We start from the raw sequence: 12,463 nt of genomic DNA on the forward strand, positions 1-12,463 counted from the left end.
GAGCCTGCTGGGGCTTAAGTGTGGAACATGTCGAGTTGGGAGGAGGAAACATTTCAGGAGCTATGGGGAGGAAAGGGGGCGAGAGCCCACTCGGGAGCAACATTTTGGGGTGGGTGGGGACGTTCCCCTCCCCATTGGTGAGTTTGACAGGCCAGGCTGGTATGTTTGCTACCATGACGGACATGGCAGCCATATTGGAACTGTTGCTCCGCGTTTCTGAGTCAGGGCCTCCCTTTCTGCTTCCTGTTTTGCAAGAGCCGGCATCCGTGTCTTCTGGGACCTGGCTTGCCTTAAGTCTTAAAGGAGCAGCTTTCTTTTTCCTCCCCAGTTTCAGTTTTCAGCTGTTTTGTTGGGATTTGGCACCAGGTTGTGGAATGAGACAGAGCTCTGTTCCTTGGCCCCCCTCAGCCCCAAGGAATAAGTGGCAGGGACTGAGAAAGATAGAGGAGAAGGTGAAGAACGAGCAGTCCCACAGGTCTGATGGATCCGGGGGAGTCAATGACAGCGAGGGAGCGTTGGAGGGAGGAGATTTTCTTCCTGCAGGGAAACGTGGATGATTTGTGAAAATCCTATTTAGACTTCTAAATCATTCCCTTTACTTAGGTCAGTCAAGGACCTAGTGATTTTGGAATGGGATTGTTCTACAACCAGTTTTACATGTGGATAGATTCTGGAAACACTGCATCCACTTATTCTAAAGGAAAGAGATATTTTAAGATCCTAAATTGGATGCACTGGATCAGGCTTTCTTGACTCTTTTGGATAATACAAGGACTAGGGGGCACGCCATGAAATTAGCAAGTAGCACATTTAAAACAAATTGGAGAAAAAGAAATTTCACTCAGTGCAAAGTTAAACTCTAGAATTTGTTGCCAAAAGATGTGGTTAAGGCAGCTGGTGTAGTTGGGTTTAAAAAAGGTTTGGATAAGTTCCTGGAGAAGTCCATAAACTGCTATTAATCAATAGGGCATAGCCACTGCTTGTTGCCGGCATTAGTAGCATGGGATCTATTTAATGTTTGGGTACTTGCCAGATACTTGTGACTTGGATTGGCCACAGTTGGAGACAGGATACTGAGCTTGATGGACGCTTGCTCTGACCCAGTGTGGCATGTCTTATGACTCTACTTTCAGTTCTGGTAGAGGGAGGTGCTGCCCTCAAGGATATGCAGGACAGTAAGTAGAAGCAGTGTCAATCAGGCCTTGGGGCTGTTAGTATGGCACTTCATGCAGTGGCATGTAGATGTGTGGTGGTAAGGGCAGGATTATGTTTATCGCATTAGCACAAAAATAAATTCCTTGGGTGGTAGATATAGTATGTTAAAGGCATTTCAGTTGGAATTGGGGCTGCCTTCTTGGCAGGTGCTTCCTTGACCCGATGGCCACAAAGGCAAGGTGTATGGCCCCTGTGTTACAGCAGGACCTGGTCAGTGAGTTAGTTTAATAAGACCAAGTTGGCTAAGCTTCCCTTGAGGGGAATTTTGCTGTTTGGTGACAACTTCAAAAGGTTGGCAACAGTTCGGAGGGAGTCTTGAGGAAGGCTTCCAGAAGTCAGGTTGAGAGGTTGGGCATGCCCGGTGCAGGGTCACAATCGTTTTTCCAATCTCGAAGAGGAGTAAACAAGAGAGATCTTCGGGGGGGGGGGGGGCTGTACGCTGCGATCCAAGATGGACGCTTAATCTGTGCCACATTGACAGGTTTTTCGCTTGATTTTATTTTTGATGCCACTAATTACTTACTGGGCTTTTCTCTTGTGATGGCTTCCAGGAGGAAAACAACAGATCTGAAGCAATTTTCCTTCAACAAGCATGCATCAGATCTGCACAGTGATAGTGCCGAGCAGGCTGCAATATCGGGGGAAGACTCTGAAGGAAAAGAATTGGAGATCCTTTCTATTCCTTCCCAACTCGGTATGGAATCAGTCAACCTTCTGTCCAGGTGGGAACTATGCGAGTGGTTTCTCGAACTTCGCACTGATATGCGACAACATAAAACTGACTTACTAGCATCTATAACAGAAGTCAGGTAGGACTTAGCGGCGATGGGGTGCCTCGTAGACAGCTGGACTCCCGAGTTGAACATCACGACATGGCACTTAAGAATTTGACAACTTGATTGTTCTCTTTTAGCGGACAAAATAGAAGACTTAGAGAACCACTCGAGATGCTGTAAGATACGAATTCAGGGGGGGTCCCGGAAACAGAGGAGTTCAACAATTGCAAAACCACTGCGGCAGCGATCTGTGCCTACATTCTTACTGGCCATGCCAGTCCGGCAGATGCGGCCTCCCGACCTGATCTGGCTATCAAAATAGAGCATGTGCACAGGGCTCTGGGGCCCAAATGCGACAATCGGCCAAGAGACATTATCTGTCTGCATATCTTCTCCCAGAAATCGAGCATTGTGGATAAAGTCTGTAAAAGATCCAGTTGAAGTTGGGAGGGACATAAACTAACCATATATAATGACCTGGCTCCGGCTATGCTCCGACGACACTACGAACTCCGGGAAGTTACTGGCCGTGCTGTGCAAGGCAGGCATACGCTATTGTTGGGCATTTCCATTTGCTCTTCAGTTCATATAAAAGAGGACTTCGTACTGGATAAGATCCCTCTCCGAAGCGGAGACAATCTTCAAGCAAGCGGACCTGCCTGCCACTTTTTCTTCTTCGCCTGCAGGAGCTGCTGCGACGATGACGGATTCTTTTCCAAGATGGCACCGAGCGGGGCAAGGAGGAAAACGGCTGCGGCGCCATTCTGAGGAATCGCGTTCTGCGTTTTCCGACCAAGGCTGAGGACGTTCTTATATGTTTAATTTTTTGCATTTACTTCTATTTTGAACTTTGATGCTTTGCATACCATTTCCAGTATTAAGTTTCTGTACGCAGATACCCTTGGGTTCATATCTTAGTGGCACATTACTTTTTTGTAGGGTGGTGGTCAGTCTTAGCTAATCTCTCTTATTTTTGGAGCGGGGAAGATTGGGCATTTATCTTGATCTACGACCTAGCCTCTCTATGAGGAGGGATTCACTAAATGGGATGGACGGATCAGTGGTTAGCAGGGGCAATCATTGGAGGTTGGAGTTTTGCTTGCCTTTTGCTCCTTTCTTTATCACCTTATTGGGAAACACTTCAGTTATCTTTTTTGCTGGTATACTGGGTTCTTATTTCTTTCTTAAGGCTATGTGGTCACATCTTTAGTTATGGCTGCTAGACTTTTATCGCTTAATGTTAAGGGTCTTAATTCCCATAAGAAACGACATCAGCTCTCTCAGGAATTAGCCTCCCATAAAGTAGCTATTGCCTTTTCACAGGAGACACACTTAAGAAAGCGTTATGAGTATTTGTTGATGCTTAAAGATTACCCATATAAATTCTTGGCAGCTAGCACCAAAGGAGCAAAATTCACGGGGGTGGGCATACTGGTATCCTCACATCTGGTTCATGATGTATTATTCCAGCTTTCAGATCCTCATGGTAGATATGTATTGTTGAAAATCCGTTTGGGGACAAATATTTTTACTCTGATATCCATCTAGGTCCCCAGCCACGACAAAGAACCCTTTTTTAAATTCATAAGGCAACCATTGGATTCTCATGGGGAGGGTTTTATCATATTGGCGGGGGTCTTTAATTTTACCCTATGACCGAACTTGGATACTTCACAACCTCATAGGACTACCTTGTCCGGAACGAGAAAAGTGGTGTGTTCAATTTTGTCAGACTGGAGCCTTATTGATATCTGGAGGCAAAGGTTTCCGCACTCTCATACTTATTCTTTTTATTCACCCCACATACTACCTATTCCCATATCAGTTATTTTCTGGTGGATAAAACTTTGTAATCTCAGGTGTCCAATGTGGAAATCGGCATCATTACATGGTCTGACCATGCGCCCGTTTGGCTAGATTTGCTTTTTCATGATCTAGACCATGAACTGCTGTTATTGGTGCCTGAATGAAATCTTACTTTATCAGGATTCATTTATTAAATTGGGAGACCAATTACAAGAATACTTTCAGTTAAACGAGTACTCCTCGACCTCCAAAGGAGTGATTTGGGAATGCTCCAAAGCGGTGACAAGGGGCGTCCTCATTTCTAAGGTGAGACCGCACCTTGAATACTGTGTACAATTCTGGTCGCCTCATCTCAAAAAAGATATAATTGCGATGGAGACGGTACAGAGAAGGGCAACCAAAATGATAAGGGGAATGGAACAGCTCCCCTATGAGGAAAGACTAAAGAGGTTAGGACTTTTCAGCTTGGAGAAGAGACGGCTGAGGGGGGATATGATAGAGGTGTTTAAAATCATGTGAGGTCTAGAATGGGTAAATGTGAATCGGTTATTTACTCTTTCGGATAATAGAAAGACTAGGGGGCACGCCATGAAGTTAGCATGTGGCAAATTTAAAACTAATCGGAGAAAGTTCTTTTTTACTCAACGCACAATTAAACTCTGGAATTTGTTGCCAGAGGATGTGGTTAGTGCAGTTAGTATAGCTGTGTTTAAATAGGATTGGATAAGTTCTTGGAGGATAAGTCTATTACCTGCTATTAATTAAGTTGACTTAGAAAATAGCCACTGCTATTACTAGCAACGGTAACATGGAATAGGCTTAGTTTTTGGGTACTTGCCAGGTTCTTATGGCCTGGATTGGCCACTGTTGGAAACAGGATGCTGGGCTTCATGAACTCTTGGTCTGACCCAGTATGGCATGTTCTTAAGGTGATTTCTTGTAGGAGGGTGACAGAATAGAAATGTTTTATCTTTATTGGCCAAAATAGAACACTTTTCCCACCAACATACGCATAAGCAGTCCCCTTTAATATATCGTAGGTTGTTGTGGGCTAAATCCGAATTACAAAGGCTGGATGAAGATGCGCTAGCGTTTCAGTTAGATAGGGTTAAATAAGCCTACTATGAAGGAGATAATAAAGCTGGCCTCTTAGCCTGGCAGTTAAAAGCTCGGGTTGCACAAACTTCTATAATTAAGATCAAAGATATGAGCAGGAATGTACATAACACGTCAACTAAGATTAGGGGTTGTTCTACCAAGTTTTATATCTGCTTCTGTAGCACAGACACTATTATCAATGATGTGAATATTGACCAATATTTTGAAGAAACTACTCTGCCCTCACGCTGGAACAACAGCAATATTTGGATGGTCCTTCAGGTTATAAAATTGCTTGTCTGGCAAATCGCCAGGGTTAGATGGGTTTTCTAGTGGGTATTATCGCCGACTTTCTCGTGTTGGTTGCACCCTTGACAGACATGTTTAATTTCATATGGGATGGTGGCTCCTTCCCCGAGCATTGTAATGTAGCGAGGATCTCAGTTATAGCAAAGCCGGGCATAGATCCTTCACTCTGCGGATCATGTAGACCCATCTCGTTGATAAACATGGATCTGAAGATATTGGCCAGGGTCGTAGCCTTGAGTTTGAACCGCTTTCTTCCAGCATTAGTTCATTCTGATCAGGTTGGTTTTATCCCTCAACGCATGGCAGCAATGTTCACAAGATTATAGACTTAATGTGGTGGGTTACTCAGGAATTTTTCATTTTAAAATTCCTTTGAAAAAAATAATCATTGAGGCATTTAGATTTGGAAGGTGTTGGGGATTGTATTTGGTATTGATATTGTACATCTTTTCAGTGGAAATTATTGTGTTTGGATTACTTGGGAAGGCATCCCTTCCGTTTTATTATCCATCATCGTTGAGAAAGCATTTGACATGGTCCACTGGTCATTCTTATTTAAAACTTTATGGCACATGAACTTTGGACCATCTTTCCTCCAATAGTTAGCGAAAGTATACGAACTCCCTAAAGCTAGGGTAAAAATAAATGGTGGGTATGGGGACAGTTTTAATATTGGTAGAGGTACCAGGCAGGGCTGCCCTCTCTCCCCATTACTCTTCGCTTTATTTTTGGAACCCCTTGCCTCTAGAGTTAGGTTTTCTCCTCTGATCGAAGGGATCGGACTTGGTAGTTCCCATTTTAAGTTCTCATTTTTATGCTTACCTTGACTGACCCTCACTCTTCTTTACAGGGGCTTGCATATGAGCTAGAACTGTTTAGTAGTGTTTCTGGGTTTAAGGTCAACCTTGATAAATAAGAACTCTTAAATATTAATTGCTGGAACCTGCTGTGTATGCTATAAAGCGTTCCTGTTTCGCTGGGCCAAAACTTCACTTAAATATTTGGGAGTTCATCTTGGTGCTCGGATTACTAAAAGTCATTATTAGAGATTTACGGGCGGATTTTAAATGGGCCTAAACAATACCGGCAGTTACACACGTGGCTGGGCCCTGAAAGTCGCTGGGACGGGTTTAGGGGGTCAGGAGGGGAAGAGGGAAGGAGTTTAGGTAGGGGGGGTCGGGAAGTTCCTTCCCAGTCTGCTCCTTAATTGGAGCGGATTAGGAGGGAACTGGGGAAGGCCTGATTGCGTCACCGTGCGTAATTTGGTAAAATCCACCCCCCCCCCCACCGTGCACGCTGCCTGCACATGCGTGTGTAGGGCCCACGGATTTTATAACATGTGCACACATGTTATAAAATCCGCGTGTCCATGTGCTCACGCCGGGAACCACATCACATGAATGTGCTTGTGCACTTTTTAAAATCTACCCCTTAGAGCAGCGGTTCTCAACCGGTGTGTCGCGACACACTAGTGTGTCGCCAAGCACCGGCAGGTGTGTCACGTGGCTCCCGGTCCCTCCCGCTGCTCGTTCTTCCCTGCTGCCGTTGCCGCCGGGCTATCAGCACGTTCAAGCCCAGCGGGAACGGCAGCGGTGCAAAAAAAAAAAAAAGCTGTGGCATCCGCAGCTGCCCTTTTCTTCTTCCCGCGCCTGCATTCCCCCCCGGGACCCGGAACAGGAAGTGGTGCGCGGGAAGAAGAAAGGCCGTGCCGCAAGAGAACCCACGCCTCGCGCGCCATCACGGCACACATGGGGAAGCGCTGCTGCGGCCGTATGGGCAACCGGTCTTCCTGTTCGGGGGGGGGGGAGCGGAAGCGCCGCGTGCAGCTTCCGCTTCCTCCCCCCAATGCAGGAAGATCAGCTGCCTCTCCTGCTGCCACCCGTTCTCCTGCTATCTTCGGGCGTCGGGCCGTATGGTCCGTCGATCTTCCTGCTTGGGGTGGGGGAGCGGAAGCGTCGCGCACAGCTTCCGCTTTCTCCCCCAAAGCAGGAAGATCAGCTGCCTCTCCTGCTGCCACCGGCCTCCTGCTATCTTCGGGCGTCGGGCCGTATGGTCCGCCGATCTTCCTGCTTGGGGGGGGGAGGGAGGAAGCGGACGTTGTGCGCTGCGCTTCCGCTACCCCCCCCCCCCCCGACAGGAAGGTCGGACGCCCGAAGATAGCAGGAGTCCGGTGGCAGCAGGAGAGGCAGCTGATCTTCCTGCTCTGGGGGAGAAAGCGGAAGGGAAAGGAGAGAGCAGCATGAGCCTCCCGCGATCGATGGAATTCTTCCTTCTTGGCCTGCGGGGGCTGGAGGAGCAGCTACCGTTTGTGCTGGGGGGGGGGGGAGAGGAAGTGAGTGACAGAGAGAGAAACAGCCAGCCAGCCTGTGTGTAAGTGAGAGAATGTGTGTGATTGAGAGCCTGTGTGTAAGTGAGAGAATGTATTTGATCGAGAGTATGTGTGTGATTGAGAGAAACTGGTCAGAGAGCTGATGTATGTGTATATGTGAGAGACAATGAAAGTGACTGCTCAAGGAGATGACTGATGTGCATGTGAGAGTGTGAGACAGTCAGGGATGTGTGTGTGTGAGAGAGAGAGAGAGAAAAAGCATGGAAGTGAGAAATCTGGGTATGTGAGAAAGCATGGGAGTAAGAAGCCTGGTGTTGTGGGGGTGTATGTGAAAGAAAGCATGGGAGTGAGAAGCCTGATTATGTGAGAGAGAGCATGGGAGTGGGAAGCCTGTGTGTGTGCATGTATATGAGAGAGACTGGTTGGTAAGGTGACGGTGTGACTGGTGTGTATGTGAATGTGAGAGAGAGAATGTGATTCAGGGAATGAGAAGCCTGTGCACGTGGAGAGCGAGCATGGAAATGAGAGAGAGACTGGGTGTGTGTGTGTGTAACAGAGAAAGTGATTATGGGAATGAGAAGCCTGTGCATGTGAAGAGAGTGAGCATGGGAGTGAGAACCTGGGTGTGTGTGAGACACAGCATGGGAGGGAGAAGCCTGTGTATGTAAGACAGAACATGGAAGTGGGAAGCCTGTGTGTGTGTGTGTATGCATGAGAGAGATCAGGTGACGGGTGTGTGTGTGAGAGAGAGAGAGAGAAAGTGATTATGGGAATGAGAAGCCTGTGCAGGTGAAGAGTGGGCATGGGAGTGAGAAACCTGTGTGTGTGTGAGACACAGCATGGGAGTGAGAAGCCTGTATATCTGAAAGAGAACATGAGAGTGGGAAGCCTATGTGTGTGTGTGTATGCATGAGAGAGATCAGGTGACTGGTGTGTGTTTGCGTGTATGTGAGAGAGAGAAAGAAAGAAAGTGATTATGGGAATAAGAAGCCTGTACATGTGAAGAGTGAGCATGGGAGTGAGAAAGCTGGGAGTGTGTGAGATACAGCATGGGAGTGAGAAGCCTGTATATCTGAAAGAGAACATGGGAGTGGGAAGCCTGTGTGTGTATGCATGAGAGAGATCAGGTGACTGGTGTGTGTGTATGTGGGAGAGAAAGAAAGTGATTATGGGAATGAGAAGCCTGTGCATGTGGAGAGAACAAGCATGGGAGTGAGAGACTGGTGAGTGTATGTGAGAAAGAGAAAGTGATTATGAGAGTGAGAAGCCCATATATGTAAGTGGAACACAGGAGTGGGAAGCCTGTGTGTGTGTGTATGGCATGAGAGAAACTGTTCAGGAAGGTGACTGGTGTGTTTGTCAAAGACTGGGAGATGATTGGTGTGTGAGAGACAGAAACTGGTCATGGGGGCATGACTGGTATGGTGTGTGTGTGTGTGAGAGACATGGGCCCCAAGGAAGAGGACCATGAGTATAGAGCTTAGCCACTACTGCTGCTTCTGGTGTGTGCTACAGCCTGCATGGAAGAGGAGTAGGAAAGCTGCTGGAGGGGGTAAGTAAAGGTGGCTTTTTAAGTTTATTTTTCTTGATTGACTGCCATTTTAATTATTTAATATTATGTGATGTGTCTGCTTTTTTTGAAATATTTTATTGGTGTTTGGAGAATTTTTAATAGTTTTTATGAGTTTTTAATTGTTGGATGTTATTCTGTTCATAGTTGTTGTGAAACATTTATTCTGCTTATTAGTATAGTTTTACAATTATTTCTGTGTGGGGATCTATAGCTGCTTGCTAGTTCTGTTTTCCTAATAAGAGGTGTATTGGTTTTTAGGGCCTGATTTAATATTTGTAGTGTTGCCTTTTCATAGATAGGGTTGCTCCTGTTTGAGTGTATTCCATAATACAGGTGTAACTGTGTGTGGATTAGTTTATGTGCATTACTACAGATCCTGGGAGTATGTTAGGTCGGTTCTGTGTCTGTTACAGAGATATTTTACTAGCGTGTAAGTGTTTTATCAGTCTTATTTGTTGCGTTTTCTCAAGAGGACATGCATTGGTGGTAAACTGCTGTCTTTTCATAAGTAGGGCTATTGAGCCTGAAAGTAGAAGGAGTTTGAGTTGCTGTTACTGAGATGACACCAGAACCAGAATATCTTTTTTGTAGAGTGAGTTGAACGGGGAATGTCATAATTCTGCTTTACATCCATTATTGTGGATCAGGGGGGTTCCCGTGGATGCAAACTGTACATTTACATCTAGCCTTGTGACGATCATGGGTCAGTGTGTCACGCATGTGAGAACCATCTGTCAGGTGTGTCCCGACAGAAAAAAGGTTGAGAACCACTGCCTTAGAGAACTAGCAGCGGGGCAGCTTTTCCTGGCTTGGTGGTATTGCCATGGTTATAATGAATGTCTTACTGCGCATGCTGTATCTGTTCTCTGCTCTTCCTCTTTTTATCTTGACAGCACTACTGCGCCTTTGGCAGAAAAAATCTTTGATTTTATCTGGCGTAGGCGCTCACCACGGATTGCTCGTACAGTTTATATCAACCAAAGGTGTGGGGTGGTCAGGGAGTGTCCAGTTTATCCCGGCATTGCACTGCTTCTCAGCTTAGAGCTTTATAAAAGTAAGTCAGTGAAACAATGGGTAGTTATCGAACAGGCTCTGATTGGAGGAGTGCCGCTAGGTGTTTTACCGTGGCAGCCTCGATCTTCATGATGCCCGTTGAAGTGTGTACCACTTCCTTTGCACACAACTTTGAGAGTTTAGGCACAGTGGAAGCCTAAATTGGTTGGCTCCCAGGCTTATTTTCATCATTCCTTCCTTTTTTATAATATGCATTTCCCAGCGAGCTTTCAGACCAGTTCTTTTGCACCATGGTTAGCAGCGGGGATCAGTACCATTGGGCAGCTCCTAGCACACAATGGTCTTTTCACAGTTGTGGCCCTTGCGCAGGCCTATCATCTCGATTCGGTGGATTTTCTGCCGTATGCACAAGTTTAAACATTTTATAGATTCTCAAGAACGATTAAATAAATTGCGGGAGGGCAAATCTTTGCTTGAAAGTTTTTGTGATCAAGTGGATACCCTTAAAGGTATAATGTCTAAATTATATATGCTCCTTACTGGGCCAGTAGCGGACCCTTTTCCATAAGAGTGGGAATGGGATTTGGACTTTGGGGTGCCTCTTAGTCAAGCGGACTGAGATCTTGCTTATGTGGGGGCCTGTAAATGTTCTGTATTGGCCCAGTTGCAGGAGAATTGCTATAAGATGCTATACTAAACTGTTGGTATATCTGTCATTCCAGTTAAGCTCCACCGGTTCCATCTGACTCTCTCGGATGCCTGCTGGAGGAAGTGTGGGACGGTGGGCACCTTTTTTTCATACTTAGTGTCAGGGTGATAAGAGTACTCTTTTGGCAGCAGGTTTCAGGCTGGCTAGTAGGGTTGCTTGGGGTGGACTTTTCTCAGGAAGCTCGCTGTGTCTTATTAAATTTGCCGGTCCCTGGTCTAAGAAAACATCACCAACGTTTTTTGCCTGCAGGTTTATATAGCAGCACGGTGCGTGGTTGCTAAGGGTTGGAAACAAGTCATTGTGCCCCCTTTTCGGCAAGTTATAGAGCGATTGCTTGTTCACCATTGTTTAGCGTCCTTAATGGCAATCCAGCTTAACCGCCAGGCATCCTTCAGAGCAGTGTGGGGACCTCTTATTGAATTTCTGGCTAAGGGGGGCTGTTGACGTCTCGAATGTTTTTGCTGATTGTATTGAACATTTAAAATTTGTTTTTGAGGGAATTGACTCTTTGTGTTTTGACAGTGCTGTCGTCTTTTATGCCGTCTTTATTGTTCTAATCTTTTTGTCTTTCTTTGTGCTTTATGCCCAGTATTTCCGCTCATTGACGTTTGCTGCTGTTGATATCCAGCCTTTGGTATTTTTGGTATGACTCTTCTTGAATTGTTTCATCGAGTTGATATCTGATAACGTTTATGCCGCGGGAGGGGGGGAATCGCGCTTTTGCCCCTGTTGTACTTTCAAAGAGTTGATGTTTATGTCTGATTTGGTTTTCGTATCTACATCTTTCATAAATACAATAAAAATTTCCAATTATAAAAAAAAAAAAAAAAAAAAAAAGAGAGAGGGATCTTCAGTGGATTAGAGATCTAGACCCTTTGGTAGATACAATACTATTGGAACTCCAGGCGAGGAAATAAGGATGGAGGTGTCAGGTTGATGCAGACCTCCAGGAGCTGATATTGCTGTTTGCAGGACTCACCCTGTGGATCCGTGGATTGGCTGTTGGGTGTTGGTGTTTTACTGGAGGTGGCGTTACATTTCCTCAGATCAGTGGGCATAAGAGATGGTTAACTGAGTGTTCAGATGCTTTTGTGTTTTTCTTTTGTCATTTCGTTTTAAAAGAGAAGCAGTGAGGATTACGCTTAAATCGCTTCCTTCGTATAAGAGCTGTAGTTCTGGGTTCAGTGTCATAGTGGACCAGGGATGGTGTTTGGTTTACTTTGTGGTTCTCAAGAGGGAGGAAACTTTCAGCCACTTCTAGTCTGAAGTAGGTTGTCATGCCTCAGAAAATGTTATCATTTCAGGATGGGAACCTTAAATCGCTGATAAGTGGGAGTCAGTTAGCAACCTTGGATCTGAGGTAGGCACCTCATGCACTCCAGAAGGATAGGCCCTTTTTTCTCACTTTTGGGCTCTTTAATTTGGCCACAGCCCCAAGGATGTTTTCCATGGTGATGATTGAGGCGGTAGTTGCTCAGTATAGGGAAGGAGTTTTGGTTGATCCTGATCTGGACAGTTACTTGGTTGAGGCGTAGCTGTCCATAGAGGGGTCCGATTATTGCAGGAACTGAGGTGGGTAGTAACATTTTTGCCAGGAGCAGGTGGCTGCTTTCTCAGTTCCTGGGACATTTGGT

The 12,463-nt window shown here is 45.8% G+C and overlaps 1 protein-coding gene across 4 annotated transcripts in view; it reads left to right on the forward strand.

The window, feature by feature from the left end:
- The window catches only part of TMEM161A (transmembrane protein 161A), a 51,129-nt gene that overhangs the window by 32,263 nt on the left and 6,403 nt on the right, over positions 1 to 12,463 (forward strand). The gene's annotated exons all lie outside the window — the stretch shown is intronic.

This window comes from Rhinatrema bivittatum, chromosome 8 (genome assembly GCF_901001135.1).
Source record: "Rhinatrema bivittatum chromosome 8, aRhiBiv1.1, whole genome shotgun sequence".
In the NCBI taxonomy this organism is placed as follows: domain Eukaryota; kingdom Metazoa; phylum Chordata; class Amphibia; order Gymnophiona; family Rhinatrematidae; genus Rhinatrema; species Rhinatrema bivittatum.